The 24143-nt window shown below is 36.8% G+C and overlaps 3 long non-coding RNA genes and 1 pseudogene across 6 annotated transcripts; 1 reads left to right on the forward strand and 3 right to left on the reverse strand.

Annotated features, from left to right (window-relative positions):
- Nucleotides 1-24052, forward strand: LOC125385726. Of its 4 annotated transcripts, none has more exons than XR_007225289.1 (5): nucleotides 1-353; nucleotides 19823-20184; nucleotides 20340-20661; nucleotides 20878-21237; nucleotides 23705-23885. It is a non-coding gene; the product is annotated as an uncharacterized LOC125385726 (long non-coding RNA). The 4 variants fall into 4 exon arrangements; XR_007225288.1 differs by lacking the exon at nucleotides 1-353 and adding an exon at nucleotides 18231-18245; XR_007225287.1 differs by lacking the exon at nucleotides 1-353 and adding an exon at nucleotides 23993-24052 and having other exon boundaries at nucleotides 19901-20184.
- LOC125385732 lies at nucleotides 4582-7579 on the reverse strand. The gene is made up of 3 exons (XR_007225302.1): nucleotides 7384-7579; nucleotides 7071-7264; nucleotides 4582-4816 (listed from the first exon to the last, which is right to left on the reverse strand). It is a non-coding gene; the product is annotated as an uncharacterized LOC125385732 (long non-coding RNA).
- On the reverse strand, nucleotides 16592-17100 carry LOC125385735. Its single transcript, XR_007225305.1, has 2 exons — nucleotides 16813-17100; nucleotides 16592-16661 (listed from the first exon to the last, which is right to left on the reverse strand). It is a non-coding gene; the product is annotated as an uncharacterized LOC125385735 (long non-coding RNA).
- LOC125385721 lies at nucleotides 18241-19570 on the reverse strand (annotated as a pseudogene).
- Nucleotides 24053-24143: the final 91 nt, after the last annotated feature.

Genomic DNA, 24143 nt, shown 5'->3' on the forward strand with positions numbered 1-24143 from the left:
CTTGTTAATCTGGAAAGAATACAAGCATCAATTTCAAGCGCTTATAGGGAATCAAGCGGGCTTGTTAAGGTCGTAAGTTGGACAATTATCCCGTGTTAGGTTCGGTCAGATTAGTCCTACACAAAATTGATCCAATCATGTGAAAACAAATGTATTCTGATTTTTGTCGCAGATATTTCTGGTCTACGCACTCCAGTGCCCGCACAACTGATATTGAAACACCTGATTTTCCCATATTCTACAGCGACAAATTTCCTGATATTTTACAACCATGAAGGACTTGTATGCGAAAATACTCGCAATGCTCATCTGCTTGCAGATTATCCTTATCACTTTCTTCCCGTTAGGGGCTGGTAAGTTGATACTCATTAATTATACCATCGAAATTCTATATAATGGCTACAAAAAATATTTGCATCATTACCCTCATTTCCTAACGAAGCGCGTTTTTTTACCAAGTTTTATATTTCATTTGATAGTATCAAATCTCTGTAGTTACACGAAAGTATTAAATGATAGGAAACTTGATATACACGAATTTAATTAATTAATAAGTTAGTCGATATACAGCCATTATTTATTCATGTGAAATATTACAACGTCAAAAACTTAACGTTCTTGTACGTACAGTATTAATCACAAATTGTAAGAATGTTTACTGATAAGCAAAATAGATAATATGGAAAACGCAGATCTATGGAAAGAGAATTCCTGACATTAGACAGGAATACGCGATTGCACGAAATATTTTATGGTATGTCTAACATGGAGAATATATGCGGCGAAGTACGAAAAATTGTCGAGTGGCAAAAATATTGACGCTGGTAATCGTTTTCAGTGGCTTTAGGAGAAAACTGTACTGATTTCGAAGGAAAAGCTGTCTTACATGGACGGATGTATGTGCCGGGACCTTCGATTTGCAGTCAATGCTTCTGTTACCATTCGGAGCCAAAATGGTGCCAGGCTATCTTCTGTTCACCTCCTTTGGTAAGTATATGCTCATTCTAAGAGCAACCAGCTTAACACAACCATGAGAAACTAAAGTACACCGTTAACGCTTGCATGCTGGTCGTTAAAACACATGCTGCGCGAATAGGGTACACAGCGATTCATTTAACTCGCCTTGAATTAGTTTTAGAAAGACAAACATGGACAGGGATAATTTTTGTCACGAGCCGTTTAATTTAATCGTTCATTAGAACGAATTAATTTACACCTGCTGAGATCGCGATTGATGTGACAAATTCGAAATCTTCTTCCATATGAATATTTTTAAACAAGCACGTCGTAAGCTTTGTATATTTTTTAATCGCAACGAAACTGTTCAGAGAAATGCTGAAATTATTAATCTATTCCTCTGTACATTTGACATTTCTGTATTATTACTTGTGTACTTTCTGCTCTTGTTTACGTCATCGGAAGTAAAAATACGTTAAGCGAATCAGCTAATCTACTTGAGCGATTCAATGGCTCGGTCTTCTCTTATGCGACTACCAAGTAATAGATAACTTCTTGGTTATATAACATTTTATAACATCCAAATTAACTTTTTTTTCTTTTTTTCCCTTTTTCTTTTTCTTTTTTTCCCTTTTTCTTTTTCTTTTTTTTCCCTTTTTCTTTTTCTTTTTTCTCCCCTTTTTCTTTTTCTTTTTTTTCCTTTCTCTTTTTCTTTTTTTTTCCTTTTTCTTTTTCTTTTTTTTTTACGTGGAGAAAATTCGCTCGGACACGAAGACACTTCTTAAGTGGCGTGGCAGTGAACATCCAAATTAATTATTTTTTTTCTTTTTCTTTTTTTTTCCTTTCTCTTTTTCTTTTTTTTTCTTTTTCTTTTTCTTGTTTTTATTTTACGTGGGGATAATTCGCTCGGACACGAAGCCACTTCTTAAGTGGCGTGGTAGTGAACATCCAAATTAACTGTTTTTTTTTCTTTTTCTTTTTTTTCCTTTCTCTTTTTCTATTTTTTTTCCTTTTTCTTTTTCTTTTTTTCCTATCTCTTTTTCTTTTTTTTTCCTTTTCCTTTTTCTTTTTTTTTTACGTGGAGGAAATCCGCTCGGACACGAAGCCACTTCATAAGTGGCGTGGTAGTGAACATCCAAATTAACTGGGGCACTAATTAGCTGAAGCTTCTAGTTAAACCAGGTATCAATCTTTGTACGCAAAGGCATTCATTACAATCGTTTAAAGTTTGAAGAAGCACCGTTACAAATTCGTGATATAAGAGAAAGCGATTCAAAACTCGGACTCATTTGTTGGAACGACGTCGTGGGCAAAAGTACATAATGGAAAACTTTCTTCCAAGACCAATTGATAGCGCTGACGTAATTAAAATGTGACGATATTGCCAGCGACGTTTCTCCAAATAGACGACTAACTTATTTACCAATCGCCGTAACACGATTGCCGCTGGTAATACGGTTAGTAATCACTTTATTGAATTTTCGCTTGACGTGACATCGTCGAGTTCCTAGAGAGATTCTTCTCCCTTGTAAAACTATGTTTCTGCAACGACTGTATTTGTTGAATTACCGTTCGTGAACAAGTCCTTCTCTTTATTACGTGTAATAGATTCTTCTTTTTAAGTTTTAAATTACATTGGTAATTTTCTATAATTTATTACTCGAATATGGTAATTTTTTCTTAAAAAGTTTGCTTTTTCTACAATTAGCAAAGCCTAACTCCAATCATACCCAATACCTAATCCCAATCATGTGAAAACAAATGTATTCTGATTTTTGTCGCAGATATTTCTGGTCTACGCACTCCAGTGCCCGCACAACTGATATTGAAACACCTGATTTTCCCATATTCTACAGCGACAAATTTCCTGATATTTTACAACCATGAAGAATTCGTACTCGAAAATACTTGCCATGATCATCTGCTTGCAGATTATCCTTATCACTTTCTTCTCGTTAGGGGCTGGTAAGTTGATACTGATTAATTATACCATCGAAATTCGGTCTTCTCTTATGCGACTACCAAGTAGTAGATAAGTTCTTGGTTATATAACATTTTATAACATCCAAATTAACTTTTTTTTCTTTTTTTCCCTTTTTCTTTTTTTTCCCTTTTTCTTTTTCTTTTTTTTTCCTTTCTCTTTTTCTTTTTTTTTCTTTTTCTTTTTCTTTTTTTTTTTACGTGGGGAAAATTCGCTCGGACACGAAGCCACTTCTTAAGTGGCGTGGTAGTGAACATCCAAATTAACTTTTTTTTTCTTTTTCTTTTTTTTTCCTTTCTCTTTTTCTATTTTTTTTTCCTTTTTCTTTTTCTTTTTTTTTCCTTTCTCTTTTTCTTTTTTTTTCTTTTTCTTTTTCTTGTTTTTATTTTACGTGGGGATAATTCGCTCGGACACGAAGCCACTTCTTAAGTGGCGTGGTAGTGAACATCCAAATTAACTGTTTTTTTTTCTTTTTCTTTTTTTTCCTTTCTCTTTTTCTATTTTTTTTCCTTTTTCTTTTTCTTTTTTTCCTATCTCTTTTTCTTTTTTTTTCCTTTTCCTTTTTCTTTTTTTTTTACGTGGAGGAAATCCGCTCGGACACGAAGCCACTTCATAAGTGGCGTGGTAGTGAACATCCAAATTAACTGGGGCACTAATTAGCTGAAGCTTCTAGTTAAACCAGGTATCAATCTTTGTACGCAAAGGCATTCATTACAATCGTTTAAAGTTTGAAGAAGCACCGTTACAAATTCGTGATATAAGAGAAAGCGATTCAAAACTCGAACTCATTTGTTGGAACGACGCCGTGGGCAAAAGTACATAATGGAAAACTTTCTTCCAAGACCAATTGATAGCGCTGACGTAATTAAAATGTGACGATATTGCCAGCGACGTTTCTCCAAATAGACGACTAACTTATTTACCAATCGCCGTAACACGATTGCCGCTGGTAATACGGTTAGTAATCACTTTATTGAATTTTCGCTTGACGTGACATCGTCGAGTTCCTAGAGAGATTCTTCTCCCTTGTAAAACTATGTTTCTGCAACGACTGTATTTGTTGAATTACCGTTCGTGAACAAGTCCTTCTCTTTATTACGTGTAATAGATTCTTCTTTTTAAGTTTTAAATTACATTGGTAATTTTCTATAATTTATTACTCGAATATGGTAATTTTTTCTTAAAAAGTTTGCTGTTTCTACAATTATTTTACTACAAAACCCATCAAAAACATGATGTATGTATATATACCCTCAAATATTATCGGTTTATTCTCAAGCTATAGTTCAATTTCGGAAATTGCCAATTAAAATCATAAAAAAAAAAAAACACACAGAAAGTTCGTTAAAATATGCGATTTTCCAATCAAGATATAGAATTTATTCGAGTAATATGGATTACAGTAGCGATGGTGACGGCAACGATGAATGGACTGATTCTTCGTGCGAAAATAAATTGGTAGCGGCGAACAATGCATTGTTTCAGGGAATATCGATTTTCAAGCATGGTTTTAAAGTACGTGTGCGCGTGACTAGGTTTGTTAATTAATGCCGCTCCCAGGTTTTCAATATATAAATGTGACACCTACATATCTTTAAGCTTAAAACAATTGGACTAACAATTTCGTTAAATTTAAATCAATATTTATCTTTTTAAACGCAACAATATTTTTAATGACAACTTCACGTGTAAATCAAGTGCATACATATTCGATCGTTCTTGAAAACCTGGTTCTCTGCGAAGAGAAAAATCCTTTGAGGTGGCCGTGTTGTGAGTTATAGTTGTAGTAGATAGTAGGCCTGTTCCGCTGTAGATGGGGGCTGTAGATGTCACTGCCGGGGTACTGCTGATTTTTCGGCTTGTCGAGTGCCGCCACACCTTGAATAAAGATTTGATCTACGTTTTATACGCTACGTTTTACATCCACCTCTTTTCAGATATACCTCTATTTAAAATCATAGATCGTCACACTCTATAGGTATTTCCTTGAAAAGGTTAAAGTCGTTCTGTATAAAAGCCAATTCAAAGGGGAAGGAAATTCTGCGAAAAATTCTTTCAGATTTCCCTATGTTTGAGCTCGAATCAAAGCAATCCTGTATAATAGGATAGGATGATAGGACGATTCTGTATTATTCCTTGTGTACTTTCTGTTCCTGTTATTTACAATAGGATGATTATGCGTTTAACTTCTCATAGAATCTCTCTGATTCCGTATGATATCATCAGTGTTTTTGAAATATGTTATTGATGTCGTAACGTCAACCGTTTCCAGTGCAAATTCAATTTTGAATCGCAATTTCCATGTTTACGTGGCAAAAGCGTATAATCGATAACGCACGCAAACATATCTTCTTTGATAATGGCGTACTATAAATCGTTCATAATCGTTCTTTTGAAAAAAGCTGTTTAAAATTTCTTATACTAATCCCTATACTAATTGTATTTAGTATATTATGTTATAAATAATGGTTAATATAAGTATCAAAGCAAATAGACAACAATTAATTAGATAACATCGTAATAACATAATATAATATAATGGGCGTAATCATATACAGTAAAACTTAGAAAATGTGCTCTGGATGAATTCGGTGATAATTATCCTTTGTTCCGTGGTATGTATAGGCAAAAACGAATGGTAGATCGCAGCATAATAGTTTCCAACCATCCACAATTGTTCTAATTCCTCACTCGACGTCTTTCATGTTCATTCATGTAGGAAAAAGTATGTTATCGTTTAATAATAAGCTTTTAAGCGTTTAATAACATCTCGTCGAGTAGAAATTCCACACGAAGCAGTGAGAAAAATAATATTTGAAGAAGATCTATGTTCTCAGCTTCGTCGTGTGCAAGAACTTTGTAGGATAGATTGTATCATGCAATGAAAATTTTATACTTGTAAGTTAAGAAAATTGGAACGAAAATTCACGTTGTCTCAAAGATATCTTGTTTTTGGATAGAAATAGTTACTTTACTAACAACACATTCTCAATATTAAGGATATCAACATCTTAGATTTAATTAAAGCCGCTGGAATACGCCAGATATTTCATATCTGACTTAAACATGTACTGCGACGAGCGAAAAAAGTAAACACATAAATGTAAAAGACTAATTTTTCAAGTGATCGGTAAAGATTAGGTAACAGTAACTACAAGTTATTATTAACGAAATGTAATAATTAATTTTCATTAACATTAATAATGTACAAAACATTTTACAAAAATGGACATCTCAAACCACGTTTACAGTTTTACACATTAATTATACTCGTCGAATCAAGGTTTCAACATAGTATTTCGTCCACTAGTACTACTTCACGTTTATTATATCCAATAGAATTAACTACTATTTAGGTAAATTATTTTGTGGAATGGTCAAATAATGCTCTTTTCTCATTATACCTTCGACATTCGCTTTCTACATAAAATCAACGGGCTGTGTTTACACTTTTGCTTGTCACTGCATATCAAGGAAGATTGAAATATAAAGTAATTCGCACAAAAAAGTAGATATTAGTATTGATGTTATTGTATTCCATATTTGACCTTAAAATATGAATAAAATCAGTCTAAGTATTAATGAAATTTCAAACATTTTTTCTAAAAGAACGGAACTTTCCTTTCTAATGAGCACTATATGATGCAATAGAAAAACAATTTGACACTGAAAATTGTAGTCAAGATCAATTTTGCGCTACACTTATTTAACCAATTTTCATCAAATCGAAGGTGTAGAATGGCTTGAAAAAAAACCGCGATAAATACTTTTTTGGCACTTTGTACAAAGGTGTATATCAATGTGTATATCGATACACATACTCTGTATGTGCATATCCGTGGAACATATATCCGTTTTTCGAAGCAAAATGTCATCTACCTGTTCAAAAGAGCAAAGCAAAAACACTACATAGAGGGTTTGTTACTGTTCACACTCTGTATTTCCGTGCGTAAAGTATCCAACCAGATATCCAGGAACAGCTTTCAGGGAACGAGATTGAATATTTGATCGAATATATTTAATATGGCAATGTTACGTATAACAATATACGTATGGAATTTTAAAAGTCACGAGGGTTGCAGCGGACTCAATTTTAATGTACATTAAACATTTTGCTCATTGATGACCTTACCTTAATTTTTTTCTCCTTCCTCATTTTCTTCTCCTATGCGAGTGACACAGCAAGATTGATAGTAACAAGCGATTTCATTAAAACACAATCTCCTTTTCCATTTGATGAACACGATACGAGGCGAGGGAATGATTTAGGAACACGACTTTCGAGTGGTTTCAACAACTATTAAGTTTCATTTATAGCAACGAACACTGCCAAAGTTCATCAATTAATGTAATCGATCAATGTTCGTAATCAATAAGATTCGCGTAGGTGCCGTAGATGACGTAGATGAAAAAACGTAGACTAAACGTAAATGACGAAATTATACATTAATTTATTTTAACGCGTTAAAATTACGCTAATGACAGTTGCTCCATTCTATTTGTTCACATATTTGAGCCCTATATGGAACAAAGTGAACGGAGCATCTGCAAGCGTGTTAACCGGACAACGACGAATTTTCACATCTACTCCACGAAGCTTCACATATATCAATGACCACTGCCGTAGTCATGGACAAACGTAGATGACGAAGTTATGTATTGATTCACTTTAACACGTTAAGATTACGCTAGTGACACTTGCGCAGTACTATTTGTTCATATATTTAAGCCCTATATGCAACAAAGTGAACGTAGCATCTGCAAGCGTGTTAGTTGGACAACCACGAATTTTCACATATATTGCACGAAAATTCGTATATAACAATAATCACTGCCATAATCATGGTCGAACGTAGATGACGAGATTATGCATTAATTCACTTTAACACGTTAAAATTACGCTAGTGACAGTTGCGCCGTTCTATTTGTTCACATATTTAAGCCCTATATGCAACAAAGTGAACGTAGCATCTGCAAGCGTGTTAGTTGGACAACCACGAATTTTCACATATATTGCACGAAAATTCGTATATAACAATAATCACTGCCATAATCATGGTCGAACGTAGATGACGAGATTATGCATTAATTCACTTTAAAAATTACGCTAGTGACAGTTGCGCCGTTCTATTTGTTCATATATTTAAGCCCTATATGCAACAAAGTGAACGTAGCATCAGCAAGCGCGTTAGTTGGACAACGACGAATTTCGTTTCGCAAACACGGACACGTGAAACATTTTGAAGTTACGTGGACGCGAGAGTAATTCGTTCCCTTAAATTGCTCAATTTCCATTTCTTTCGCCATGTATATTCGAGTATTGCATTTGAATTGCAGAGCAGTCGGAAGTAACGGCGCACGTCGTTGATATATCGACAGGAACATGAATTCTTTTTTCATAGGATGAATACTTTTTTCATCGAATTATTAAACCGAATCAAGTTTTCAAATCCAATCATTTAATTTCATCGTTTTACATCGAACGTTTCAATCTTTTTTCTTTTAAATACCTTACCTATATTTCATCTCGTTGAATATTCCATATTTTTAATGCTACTACCACTTATTGGTAATTTCAAATATGTAATTATCGTTCTGAAGTTAGAAATTCGAAATAACATTCGTCAATATATGATTCTACGTTTTATATAGAGTAATAAAAATGATACAATGAGTTTCGGTAAATAACCAATAAAAATTTTTGTTCCTTTTTCTTTTTCTTTTCTTTTTCTTTTTTTTTTTCTTTTTGGTTTTATGTATCCAAGGTCGAGAATAAACTATCTGCACGTTTTCTCTCGTTTCTTGTATTTTTATGAGGAATTCAGTCTTTTTACGCCACAAGAGTCTCAACGTTTTCGTTTTCACGCCTACGTTACACTCGTTAAACACGTTCCAACAAGACCATGAATAAGGATAACAGCTTTAATGTTTTCACATGTGTTTATTTATTATTTTAGACCTTAAATATTTTATTTATAAAATCTTTATTTAAACAAGTTACCATTGTCGGTACAATAAATCAATGAATGAAATCAGTTTAAATTTAAAATATCATTTCATAATTTCTTGTCACTTGTATCTGAAAACAACAAAAAAAACGGTGTAACCACATCGTGCGTAGACGGGAAATTAAAACAGTGGAGCTTAATTGAAACACTGATCATATTCCGCGATTGTAAAACAATAATAGAAAATCGTGTTTCTTTTGAAGGGTATGAAATTGTCAGGAGATTATGCCATAAATGAAATTGGAAACTAGCTGGTCAAAGGGATTAAACTCAATTAAATCGAACTGTGTTATATTGTACAAAGGCTAGAGAACTGCTACCAAATATCTGCTAGTTTAAAGGTGTCCCTTATAAATTATAATTATATTTCAAATTCAATCTCCTAGTAATAAGTAAATTAATATTTTACCTAAAATCTGTGATATAGATAACAAAAATAAATTCTTTACATTATTCGTTAGTTTGCAATATAATTAGAATATTATCTTTATTTTCTGGTGTCTTTGTTATTCTTAAAAGATAAACTGCTTATTTACAAATTTAACACTGCATATGCTATTAATCAATCATTTTATATTTAATTTTGCAACCTTCAGTCATTGTTAAAACTTGTTGACAATAATGTCGGTTAATAGAAATTTCTAAAATCCCCTTGTTTCTACTCGATTAAAGGGTATATTGCAGAAACTATGTTAGCTACAGTGTTAGCTACAAATCACCTGTGTCACTCCATTAAACTTATACACAATAGTATTGATTCTTGTTTTAATTTAAAATAAAATATGTTATTGTAGGAATGAAGCAGAATGTTCAAATAATTGAAACAACTTTTTGTCCTATAATTAGTGCCTTTCATTTTAAAAATTAAAAAATTTTTAATCAACGATATTTGGAAGTTTCGATCTAAAATGACCAGGAATTGAAACAGAAAATATTTTGATGCCAGTAAATACGTATTCTTCACACATAAAACAAATATGAAAACAAACATCGATGTATATGAATGAATTTTGAAATGGGGAGGAATTATATGATTATACCCATTCTCTGTTGCGTTTAATTGTTTCAATTGATGTTTCATGGGAATTTTCATCGAATTTTTTAGAGATTTTTTTTTTTTTTTTTTTTATTAGAATATTTACAATCAATTCTCGTTGAGAATTTTCAGTAATTAATTTAATTTGACGTGATACAATGACATGGATCATAATACTTTTATATTGTTGGTTCTAGTAGAAACTAAGGATTTAATCTAGAGGGTATTTTCTTTTTAGTCTGCGGATCTGGTCCGTCGTGTCCAGTAGTTGGGTGACTAGTGGGTTGTGGTGGTTGTTGACTCTTGTGTTATATCTGCTTCTGGACTTGTGTATTTCATCTTTGACTGTAGGTATCTTGAGGTCACGGTGGATTGTTTCGTTGGTAACATATCAGGGTGCATTTCATAGGGATCTTAGCGTTTTCGATTGAAAGCGTTGGAGTATTTCAATGTTGGAATTACTTGCTGTTCCCCATAGTTGGATTCCGTAGGTCCAGACAGGTTTTATTACGGCCTTGTAGAGGGTTATTTTGTTCTGTATGTTTAGCTTGGAGCGTCGGCCCGTGAGCCAATAGAATTTTCTTAGTTTTTCCTTTAGTTGCTTTGTTTTTTCTGAGATATGTTTTTTCCAAGTTAGCCTCCTGTCCAGGCTCATGCCCAGGTATCTTACGGAGTCCTTGCTTGGGATTATTGTGTTGTTAATGGTGACCTGGGGGCAGGTTTGTTTTCGGAGCGTGAAGGTTACATGAGAGGATTTTTTTCGTTTATTTTGAAGCCTCATTTTTCGAACCACTTTTCCATGGAGTCGAGACTTCGCTGGAGAGTGGATGAGGCAATTGCCGGGTCTGCGTGGGTAGCTAATAGTGCTGTGTCATCGGCAAATGTTGCTATTGTTACCTCGTTTGATATAGGTAAGTCGGCAGTGTAGATGGAGAACAGTAGGGGTCCGAGGACACTACCTTGGGGTATGCCGGATTCTATTGGGAATGTTGCGGAAGTGGCGCCTAGGCATTTAACTATGAATTGTCTGTTGGTTAGGTAGGATTTTAAGATGGAGTAGTATGGGTGGGGTAGGATCTTTTTAAGCTTGTAGAGTAGCCCTTCATGCCATACTTTGTCGAATGCCTGCTGGATGTTTAGGAATACCGCTGAGCAGTATTTTTTCTTTTCAAGAGTTTGGCTGATCATGTGGGTTATGCGGTGGATTTGCTCTACTGTTGAGTGTTGTTTTCGGAAGCCGAATTGGTGATCTGGGAGTGTTTTCAATTCTTCTAGGAGTGGAAGGAGACGATTCGTGAACATCCTCTCGAATAGTTTAGACAGGATAGGTAAAAGACTGATTGGGCGATAGGAGCTGGTTTCATATATTGGTTTACCGGGTTTAGGGATGAGGGTGATCAGTGAGATTTTCCACGCCTGAGGAAAGTGTTCAAGGCGGAAGATAGCGTTAAAGATTGATGCGATGAGTGCAATCCCTTTTATGGGAAGTTCCTTGATTGCTTTATTGCCTATTAGGTCGTGACCTGCTGCTTTCTTGGGGTTTAGGCGACTGATTGCTTCTATGATCTCTGAAGAAGTGAAGGGTTCAATAGGAGGGGACATTTGGAAGGGAGTGTGCAGATATTCGGTAACGTCCGCTGCAGCTATGGAGGAATGGGATTGGAATACTTCAGTCAAGTGTTTGGCAAATAGGTTGGCTTTTTCTATAGGGCTACGCGCCCATCCACCCTGCGGACGGCGGATTGGAGGTATTATTTGTGGGAGGCACGTGAGTTTCCTGGAGGCCTTCCATAGTGAGTAGTTGGAGTCGGCTGTGGGGGACAAGCTGACGAGATATTTGTTAAAACGGTCATTATTGTAGTTTTTTATAGTTTTGGATAGTTTTCTAGTTGCGTTGTTTAGTTTGCGTTTGTCCTCCGGTGTTCTATGGGTCTGCCATATCCTTCTTAGTCTACGTTTTTCTGCTATTTTTTTTAATATGTACTGGGGGTATTCCTGATTGCCGATGGACGTTTTTGCCGGTGTGGAGAAGCGGATAGCGTTTATTATGCTCGTGTTTAGGTATTCCGTGGCTGCTTCGATTTCTTCATTGGTTTTTAGTGAAGTTGAGGCTGAAGTTGTGTGTGTAAAGACTTCTCTAAAGAGCTGCCAGTTGGTGTGTTGGTTATGTATGGAGCCATTAGGTGTATTCTCGATGATAGTTGAACTGACTGTTACTATCACGGGGGAATGATCAGAGGAGAGATCAGCCGAGGAATTGATTTGGACGTGTCTTGACGAGATATTTTTAGTTATGAGGAAATCAAGGAGATCGGGTATTTTGTTTGTGTCGGTGGGCCAGTGTGTAGGTTCGTATGTGGTAAGGTAGTTGAGGTTGTTGGTTATTACGCTGTTGAGGAGGTTTTTGCCTCTTACTGTAACCAGTCTGCTGCCCCATTGGGTGTGTTTGGCGTTGTAGTCTCCTCCAGCTATGAATCTATTGCCCATGGTGTCCAGGAAGTCGTCAAAGTCTTCTTTGGCGATGGAGTGTCTGGGAGGGCAGTATACAGCTGAAGTGGTGATTGTACCATGACAGTCTTCTATTGCTACGTTTGTTGCTTGGAGGTAGTCTTTCTGGAATGGTGGAAGTTCGTAGTGCTTCATGTTTGATTTGATTATAATGCCGGTGCCGCCGTGGGCCTTTCCGCTGGGGTGTTGGGTGTGGTAGAAGTTGTAGCCGTGTATTTTGAGGTAGTTTTTATCGGTGAAGTGGGTTTCGGATATGAGCATCACATCGATTTGCTGTTGTTTTAAGAATAGTTCTAGTTCAAATTTGTGCTGAGCTAGACCGTTGGCGTTCCGCAGAGCTATTCGCATTGGTTTTATTTTGCCTCTGTGCGTATGAATTTGTCCATGAAGAGTGTGAGTAGTGACAGCAAATTGTTAATTTGCTCAGTTTGCTTCTCGATAAGTTTTTCGACTCTGGTGAAGTTGTCTGTGTTTTGTGGGGTGGGAATTCTATTTTCTGTGTGTACACTGTGGGTTTTCGAGTTGTTTACGTTTCCTTGTGTTGCCTGCGCGTAGGATACTGATGGTGAGGTGAGTTTTTGGGGTCTAGGTTCTTGTATGGTTATGTCCTTCGGTCTCAGTTTTGGATACTTAATATTATGTAGTGTTTTATATGCTGAGCATCCTTTGTAGTTCGCAGGATGCTCTCCTTGACAGTGGATGCACTTAGCGGGGGTTTCGGGGGATTTAGTGTATTGGTCAGTGGGGTGATTATCTGCACATTTTACGCACCGGAAGTTATGGTTGCAGTATTTCTGCATGTGGCCGTACCTTTGGCACCTTTTACATTGTACTATTTCTTTCTTTACAAGAGGTGGTTCGAACTTAACTATGGAGTTCATCAGCCGGTTGACGTTGTAGATTTCTTTGTTGTTCCCTTTTTGTTTTAAATCTATGAAGAATAGTGATAGTGGGTTTCTTGAGATTCTATGTTTAATGTTGCTTATGTTTGTTACCTCATGGCCAAGATTTTGAAGTTCGTACTTTAGTTCATCTAGGTCGACTGAGTGGTGGATGTTGCGTAGCACCACACGAAAAGGTCTTTCTTCTTTGAGCTGATATGTGTGGAATTTAGCGTTTAACGTTTTTAGCAACTTAGTTAACTTTCTACAGGCGTCTGGCTGGGTCGGCAGAATTTTCACGTGGTTGTTGTTAATTTTTAACTTGTAGTCCTCTTTGCTGATGTCTTTTTCAATGGTCCTTATCATTGACTGTATGTCGATTACGTCGTCAATGAATATTGGTGGAGGAGGGGGAATTCTTTGAGTATGGAGATTATTTACCTTTTCGGTTGTATTCATGGAGTTTTCCGTAGACTCCAGTATTGAGAATCTATTGAAGGTGGTCACCTGGCTGGCTGGTGGTTTAGTTTGACTCTTATTCACATTTGTCTTGCTTGGTTCCAGCTTGCGTTTTTTCGAGTGATGATCGTTTACCAGGATAGATGTGTTGCCCCCTTGCCACGGGGGAGGAAAAACGGCGGTGTTATAATTTAGCTCCGGAGAGCCTGTTTGGAATGATAGAGCCATCATCGAGCTAGTTAATTCAGTGTGAAAGAACTAGTCGAGAGGCTGTTAACCCTTAGCTAGGTTTGTTGGATTTGCTTTCGACAGATGGGCGTCACGTGCAGTTTTGTGAACTTCACAGGGCACTGGACACACGTCTCGGCACTCAGCAGCAACTGGATGGTCACGTGCTGTTTTGTGGACTTCGCAGGGCACTGGACACACGTTTGCACGCCTCGGCACTCACCAGCAAACTGTTCACGGTAACGCTGTCGAGGAAAACTATGATGGGTGTGCCTAAGGGCCCGAAATCATCGGATTCGTGGAAAAAAGCCTTCGTTCGGAAAGTGAGGGAAATTGGCGTTACTGTTAATTGGTCAATTTCCATGTTGGTGGTTAGGGAAGGGTACTAGCCGCCCTTAAGAGAGAGTTCGAGAAGAGGAAGCGTCGTTCGTGAGAAAAATAGATTTCTCCTATTTTCTCGTAGTTGGAACGAGGACTGTTTGTCGGTTTGAAGGACTTTAGTTAAACAAATCTTAAGATTTATAGCGGGTCCTCGGGCTAGGTGAACATGTACTGTGGAGACGCGTCGACATCTGGTAATCATCTTACTCAAAGAATAGAGTCTGCGTGTGGCGAGGCACGGGACAGAAATCGTTGAAATGCTTACCGTCGTGCCCCGTCCCAAGTATTTCTTTTAAGGAGAGCTATAGAGTTACTTCATGCCTTTGTTAGACAAAACGTTCATCCCTTGACCGCGATTACGTTCGGCGACTGGTTGTCGCCTCGAGCCCGAGCTCACTATCATAAATCTCAAATAAGTACAGTCGGATCGAATGACAACAGTTTCTTAATTCGGCTATGGTGAAATCTAAATTACAGTACTGGGGGTCTTCCCAAAGTTCCGAAGGGAAGGTTCCGGTGTTCTTTCATCTCCGACATATATATATATGTCGGAGCCTCCCCTTTGGAGCGGTGGGAGGACCCCCTTAGCGCTGTAACCCAGATTTCATCATAGCCGCACTAAGAAACTGTTGTAATTCGATCCGACTGTACTTATTCGAAATTTATGATAGTGAGCTCGGGCTCGAGGTGACAACCGGTCGCCGAACGTAGTCGCGGTCAAGGGATGAACGTTTTACCTAACAGAGGCATGAAGTAACTCTATAGCTTTCCTTAAAAGAAATACTTGGGACGGGCCACGACGGTAAACATTTCAACGATTTCTGTCCCGTGGCTCGCCATACGCAGACTTTGTCCTTCGGGTAAGACGATTGCCAGATGCCAACGCATCTTCACAGTATATGTTTAGCTGGGCGAGGACCCGCTACGAATATTAAATTTCAATTACACAAAGTCTCTCAAATAGACAAATGGCCTGTGCCCCAACTACGGGAAGATAAGAGAAATCTATCCTTCCACGAACGACGCTTCTCGCTAGCAACTTTCCCCAAGGACAGCTAATATCTTTCTCTAACCACCAACATGGAAATTGACCAATTAACAGCAACGTCAATTTCCCTCACCCTTCGAGCGAAGACTTTTCTCCGCGAATCCGATGATCTCGTGCCCTTAGGCACACCCATCATAGTTTTCTTCGACAGCGTCACCGCGACGGAGAGACACTCTCTAGTGCGATCTCATCAGTAATCGACCTGTCTTTCGTATACGAAATAATTGCCCCCGTGCTCTAACATATAGTGTAACTTAGACGCAAACGAAGGGTAAAGTCCAGTATCCGTTGACCGCGGAAACGTTGCCGGAGCCGAGACCATTGTCATAGTGCCGCGAATATCGAAACCTTGCGATTATCTATCGACGCTGTAAATCTCTCTAATTTGTGTCAATAAACTCAACCATTGTTACACCGCACCTATGGCTAATTCCAACGAAGATACACCGAACACCCCCACCCACAATCCTGACGTGCATCCGACATATATATATATATAATTCTATATTATGCCTACTGATTGATATGAATTTCTTTCGGTCTCGAATGCGTTAAAACGGAGCGCAAAGAAGTCGAAATTACTTATTGTAATTGGTAAAACATCGTGAAAGGCAGACAGATACAAGAAAGAAGTTAAACTATAAATTATATTTGCGACATTGTTATGTATTTGCTTTCTTTAAGCCTTTCATCAAGACAGCCGATCTATAAATATTAATCGACCAATTTCTCTAAGCTTGTAACTTCAAATTAATGTTTATATATATAAAGAGTTACGTATTAATCTATCTAAATATTTAAAAAGATGTTTAATTTTATAAATGATGGATATCAAAGATGTTCAAAAGAATGTAGTCTTCGCGTGTTCTTTATCATATCCCTGATCAAAGACATTCCAATATTATTACAATATCCAATTACATATTGATACGCAAGATATACAGATTATTATTTATAACATTTTGGTTTTCTTAATTGAGTTATTCATTTAGTACAAATGATAAGTAATTAGTAATAATTCATAACAAAACGGTATTGTAGTAGAAATATTATAAGAAAACATATTCTGTTTCAGTGTAGAGTTACTCATTTTTATAGACAGTGTCGTACAAATCCGTACGTCTTTGAGAAAATGTAGATATCTGAGCCCTTACTTCCTCAACAACTTTCAAATCTGAGAGAAAAGAAAAACATACGAAGTAATAAGTAATGCTTGCTAATAAATTCAGCAAATACAGAGGGAGCCGGCAAAATCGATGAACCAACGAGACTAAAAGTTAATTACATCATGGATTTCTCGCTTTTAATGTTAAGCTGGAAATTACCGATATCGGTGACCACCATATTTTCCTGAGTTTCCAAATCATAAAGGATTTTCCCCCAGAGATTTGTCAACTGTGTATGTCCCCATGCGACATAACTTGCTGAAGGAACACGAGCCGGTGATATACAGGCGACGTATAATTGATTGTCATTCGCTCTGGAACAGTTCGCTGTTGAGTGCCGAAGCGTGCAGACGTGTCTCTAGTGCCCAGTGAAGTTCGAAAGTAACACGTGTCACCCAACCGTCGAAAGTGAACACAGCGTGCTCTTACCCTCCCAAGTGTTTCCTATCCGCCAGGCAGAAGAAAAGCCTACGCACCTAACCCCAACCCGAACCTTGCCTCATAGCCTCACGACTAGTTATTCATATTGAAATAGCTAGCTCGATGATCGCCCAGCAAACACGACCAGGCTCGCCTGTGCAAACTCACAACTACCCCGCTCTACCCCCCCCCCCCCCGTGGCAGAAGTGCAGCAGATCCCCCCGTGCCAACGACGCCAATAAGGCGAAAAAACGCAAAATTGAACCAAACTCGAACGAACAGCCAATAACACAAATTAACACTCATAACAGGTTCGCAATATTGGAATCCTCAAACGACGCCATGGAAATCGCAGGCCCGCCACCAAACCACCACTACCTCCTCCAAGGTAGTGTCCTCGGACCCCTACTGTTCTCCATCTACACTGCCGACTTACCTATATCAAACGAGGTAACAATAGCAACATTTGCCGACGACACAGCACTATTAGCTACCCACGCAGACCCGGCAATTGCCTCATCCACTCTCCAGCGAAGTCTCGACTCCATGGAAAAGTGGTTCGAAAAATGAGGCTTCAAAATAAACGAAAAAAATCCTCTCATGTAACCTTCACGCTCCGAAAACAAACCTGCCCCCAGGTCACCATTAACAACACAATAATCCCAAGCAAGGACTCCGTAAGATACCTGGGCATGAGCCTGGACAGGAGGCTAACTTGGAAAAAACATATCTCAGAAAAAACAAAGCAACTAAAGGAAAAACTAAGAAAATTCTATTGGCTCACGGGTCGACGCTCCAAGCTAAACATACAGAACAAAATAACCCTCTACAAGGCCGTAATAAAACCTGTCTGGACCTACGGAATCCAACTATGGGGAACAGCAAGTAATTCCAACATTGAAATACTCCAACGCTTCCAATCGAAAACGCTAAGATCCCTATGAAATGCACCCTGATATGTTACCAACGAAACAATCCACCGTGACCTCAAGATACCTACAGTCAAAGATGAAATACACAAGTCCAGAAGCAGATATAACACAAGAGTCAACAACCACCACAACCCACTAGTCACCCAACTACTGGACACGACGGACCGATCTACATTTATCATATTTTATATAAAATTAGAAGGGACGTTTAAAAAATTGCATGCGACAACACACTTACAGGTACTCTTGAATTAGTTTTTCTACATGTCTGATTATGTCTTTATATGTGTATGTCAATTCAAATTTATTTTCTTAAAAGTCCCTTAATGAAAAACTAACACTTCATACTAACTTAGAACTTTTGAGTTCTTAGAATATTCTGATTTAGTCACTGTCTGTACCATAAATTCATTTACAGATATTATATTTCCACCAAGAGCTAGGTTTATTATGAGCCTTCCTGCATCATCATCGAATCCTTCTATATGACCATAATTATTACTTTGTTTTCCAGCTATAATTTTCACAAATGTTCCTTTCTCGATTTTAACTTCTTCCTCTTCTTTTTTGGAATCTGTATTTTTCTTCTGCGATGCTACTTTGTTTGCTCCAAGACCCATACCTTTTGGTCGTAATTCTGGTATCACAGCTGCTACTAATCTGTTATAGTTAGAATAAACGATTGTGAAATAAAAAATGATGTTCTCTGTTTACTTTCCAATAAGTGATGTATTAAACACATATAATTAATTTAATCTAGAATAAAATTCATACTTTTCATTTCAACCATTTCCCTTTCCTGGTTGCCATCCCATTCCCCGTAACATTGCTACACCAAAAGCATCAATAGGAATTTTTTCATAATCTTCTAAAGTAGACTGAAGAATAAAAAACAATATTTATAATATGCAAATGTAATACATCTGTGCATTGCACATCAATATGTTGATAACGTACCTGTTCTTTGCCTCTTAATGATTCATCTTCTACTAAAGGTAAAGTTAAATCATTTGTTTTATTTTCATGTTCATTCTTTGACTTAAGTTCCTCAATGATTTCTTCCGCCGCTTGCTCTTCTAAAGTAACAACTTTATTTTCACTATCTTCAACTGGCTCTTTCTTTATTGATATTATTGGCGATGTTTTTCCATTAGATAGCTTTGATTTTGCCTCGTTAACACTAGCGTCTCCTACCTTTTCCTTATCTGCCTTCGGAAGGAAAATGTCTGCATCTATTTTATTAACAATTCTATCATGCCAGGTTTTTGAACCTAGTAATGGAATAATTAGATGTTCATCTTTTTTTTCTTCCTCACTGAAATAAAAAATTGTTTTCAAATATATATATTCCGCTATTGGTGATTTTTATAGGTTAGGTTGAGGTTATATGTTTCTTGATTATAAATATTACTTTTTGAACTCACCCTATTACTTTAATACCTTTTTCATCAAGGCATTCAATGTAATCAACTTTCTTTTTTTCTTGTGGAATAGCATTTTTTCTTAATAGATTTCTTAATAGATTTTGCAAAACCGAAGGAAATCTTCTTTCCTTCTTCTGCCATTTGTTTGTTATTTTAACACTGACTTATAGATCAATACACATGTATATACTAGACATAAAGATTGATGTCACTTGAAACTATGTACATGAATCTAATATCTTATTATACTTTATTAATCTACTCACAATTACTTGCACATTACTAAAATTTCATTCCGACAATATATCAAGCGCCTGAATAAGTGACATTAAAGTAAACATATATGAGAGAGGAAATAAGAAGAACTGACGCCTATGGTTTTCTATGTTACAGAGCTAGTGCTGCACCATACGGCCAAATGCCGAAAGTGGCTAGGATATCCCAGAGAGAGTAGTGCTGCACCATGCAGTCAAATGCCGAAGGTGGCTTATGCTAGTATATACCTGTCTATACGTTTCAATCAGAAGATCGATATTATGTGTTCATGTGAAAGTTCACATTTCCTTAGGAGCTGTATTTTGATAGATTTAAGCTTCTAATGGAGCATTTTAAACGTATAGAGTATACTATGAAGTAGAGTGCGGATCATTTTATATTCATAGAAAATTTGAATGTATGGAAATGTACAAAATGCTCATGATATGCAAAAATATGCAAAATATTCAAAGTAAACCAATCATCAAAAAGTTTAAAAGGTGAAACAAATTTCTTTAATAACACCTAGATTAATTTTTATTTGTTAACGATCTGCATTCTACTACGCTTTTAATTCTACCCTAGTTTATGCACCATAGCGCATGACAGCGCTATTATGTCCTTTACAATTTATTCAAGATCATTCTATTTTCAGATCAGACTCTCTATTTTTCTTTTTGCATCCTGCAAATTACCGTATAGAGATGTAAAACGAAAGCTATTGCTCGTTAAAATTTGACGTACTTTTGTTTTCATGAAAATATACATATGTTGAATTAAATAAACTAAACTATTGATAATCACATTGAAAGTATATATATTTATATGTAACTTAGATTTCACAGATTATTTCGATATTGAAGTACTTCTTATGTATTAACGAAGAAGATAAAACATACTAATACAAGCATAATTCAACTGAGCGATTATGATAATGTTAATGCGCATCTCCGAACGTGCAGAGGATAAATGAGCAGGTAAGTTGCTCCCATCACTTTCTCCTTTGTTTCATGCAACTGTAACTCTTAGAATGTAATGTATAAATGTATATAACTATCCTTAACCGCATTGACGAAATGATGATAGACACAATTACTTGTTTGTCAGTTGAAGATCTTTTCTTTCCTCTTACTACATATTTATGTACTCTTAACTTGTCTTTTTAGCAATACTATCGCTCGTTTGTTCTACAGTTTTCAGAATTCTACCTTTTAGCGTTCTACACACGATCGGAGCGTAAATGTGCCCGTAGTCTGCCTGTTCCTATAAGCTACTTTAAACGATCATCTTTGATTGTGTTGGCTCGTAGATCATAGAGGAAGCGATTTACCTATCTTTCGGAACAAGAACTACAGTTAAAAACAGCGACCAATTGAGAACGGTAGTTAAGTCCGCGAGTAGAGGGGTGAGCGTGTTTTAGCGGCGACAACAGCACACGGTATGCAGATACGAAGCCGGGGTAAACCGGGAAGCCGTAGTTCACGGACCGTAGTAAGCGTGGTAACTCTGAACAGTCAACGACATTTGAAAGCCGGCCGCGCTCTGGAATTCAGGTAAATTTACCTCTTTTTCGTCTTAAATTTTCATTGACATTTCTCTGCTTATAGATTATTATACGGTTAGAAATGACATATTTTTGGAGATATCGAGGAATGGTACTTTTAAGTAATTTTGATTTTCATCACTCATAAATTGAACCGAGGAAATTCCATCAATTTATTTACCGGCTGTTAAAAAGTTTTAATGAAATGGGACAAATGGTAATTAGTTGCGAAAATAAGGACAGTTGTGCCAGAGTTACAGTGTTTGCCTTTAATTTCAATTAACTGTACAGCCTGAACGTGGAGATTTTGTTCCTATGTAAATGATGAGATATACGACACACTGGACTGGTTTCTCGATAGTTAACATCTAAATGGTTAAATTAGGGAATGCTTTAACAAAGTTGATTCAAACATTTGATGAAAAACCCATAATTTACCTTTCTTAGGAATAGTCTTATACTCTTACATATCTTTTATACATTTTTCTTATATATAGAAATCTAACATTTATCAAATATGTGACAATTTCTACTGCAATCAAACATCTTATTTACTCTACGTAATGAAGCTAAGTTTAATTAACTTTCCTCAGTATCTTACATCACCAGTCACGCTCTCGATCCCGCTAGCTAGGCAATAAATCATTAAAAGTCGAGTTACAATTACGTTCTTATCCTACTTCAGAGCCCCTCACCTATCCGTTATCCAATTTCCTCTTCGAAATCCCATCGTGAAACCGACAATTAACTACTGTTCATCAGCATACGTACAGTTGACGGAATCGACATAATGAGACAGCGAAGTTAAATGTTAAAAAGTTTGCATATTTTATAATTTGAATGGCGTAAGGGAAAATAAGATGTTTGATTCGCCTAAGATCGTTTCATCCTGTATGGCACCAACATTTCATAAAATATTATATAACACAATTTGGAAAACAGGGTTGAGAATCATAGTGGTGTAAGTTAGGCCATTGCCAGTTTTCATCAAATAATCTTCTGTGTTTATTACCGTAAAAATAGATTACATCTGTTCAAACCGTGGAAACAGAAATGGTAGAGAATAAAGTTACGACTTAATCGGTTCTGAAACCAAAGGGAAGATATGTTTGAGAGTAAAAATGAATTCAAACATTCGGAATTACGACTTAAACCACTATGACATTGAATTTGTCGTATGAAACCTACGCGTTGGGGAACGTGTTGAGGATGTCCCGAAACGTAGTTACAAATTAAGACAGGTCCGCGAGGCTAACTGTAAAAGAGCGAGCGTAACTGTGCGGAGTCGATGTTAACGGAGAAGATCTTCCTGCCGAAGATTTGTTCCGCTATGTCTAGACGTTCTATCCTTTGTTTCCTCGTTGCATTTTTTTACCTTCATTTTATCGCCACGAACAATGTTGCTCGTCGTGCTCTTAACCGTGCAACAGTCGGACAAAAACCCGTTCTACCTCGTATATAGCGTTCTGTTCGACACGGTCCACGAACTTACGGACAGATTTTTCGCGATTAAAAGAACAAGATAAGACAATTTCACGGTGATCTCATTGTTGTATATGTATACGGAAGTCCCATGGTTGTCGAAGTTTGTGCAGTAATTCTTCTTTCTCTTTCTCTTTTAATTATCGTTTTTTGCAGAAGAATGACCGTGGTGTAGAACATGATTGATGTTGATGGTGTAGTAATGGGCGGTGATGCTTCAAACGTATATAATACACTTGAGTTGTATCAAGCATGTTTTTACAACTTTGAGTCGGTTTTACGTGTTCTTATGTTATTTTAACGATTAAGTTACCATAAATATAGCAGTTTTCCAAATGGATCCACGCGTCGAGAGAAGCCATATCACGTAAAACATACATTTCCGTATAATGTTGTACAAATAACAGTCTAAGAAGAGTAAACACTCTTTATTACGATCATACATGTATATTGAAAATATAGCGATCGTTGCAACGTTATGAAAAATTATTGCAATGAAAAATTTTGACGGTGGATACGTATCGTTAGCAGATGATTCACAAGTTTCGAATCGTCTGACGGTACTGGTGCGTTGAACTTTCAGTGGTTGCGCGCGTACGCGTGTCGAGTCGAATTCTAGTTCGATTTCGCGGGAGGTTCGATTTCGCTATGGTAAATATAGTCGAGTGAACAATCGCGCTACCGGATCTACGCGTAGTCCGGAACTCGGCGCATAATGCCGCGGAAACGGGCATTACAGGTCATTCAGAAGTTACGTCTCATAAATTAAAATACATAGAAGAATGGCAATTACATTCTCCTTTTTATTATTTATATTCTATTATTAGAACACGTATCATTTTTCAAAATTTTCCTTGCAATCTACAATTGTTTATGTTATCTTCCTATTGATCATCGACTTTGTCATTTGCATGTCTCATTTTCCTCGTGTTCGGCATTTCAATATCAGGGAACGAATTTGTATCTTCTACATGAAATCATCTCTTTAATTTCAGATAGACGAATATGCGGCTGCTTCTGTTCCAAATATCTCCGTTACTGTGCCTGTTGACGGAAATCGGCGCGGCTGGGATCGGTAAAGCATGGCAGATCCTGCCATACGCGACCGATTCCTGGAATCACCCATCATGGCCACGGCTCGACTCTTCCGCGTTCGAAGTTCGCAGCGTGACCGGGGTTGGTCATCTCAATCCCTTGTTTAATTGTTGATTTTTTTAAACCTTTGTTTATTAATTCCAGGTTTTTTACATATTTTTTTTTTTTTTACATGATTTTTTTTCCAGAATAAACGCTGAATTCTGATTGTAGGGTGGTACAGGCAAAAGTACCGATACGCGACGGTACGACATAGCCATGCATTATTACACTTTTTTTTTTCTTTCTTTTTTTTTTTTAAGATTATTATTGTAACTTAAATTTAAGCCGCTGTTACGC

Source organism: Bombus terrestris, chromosome 10 (assembly GCF_910591885.1).
Source record: "Bombus terrestris chromosome 10, iyBomTerr1.2, whole genome shotgun sequence".
Lineage (NCBI taxonomy): Eukaryota > Metazoa > Arthropoda > Insecta > Hymenoptera > Apidae > Bombus > Bombus terrestris.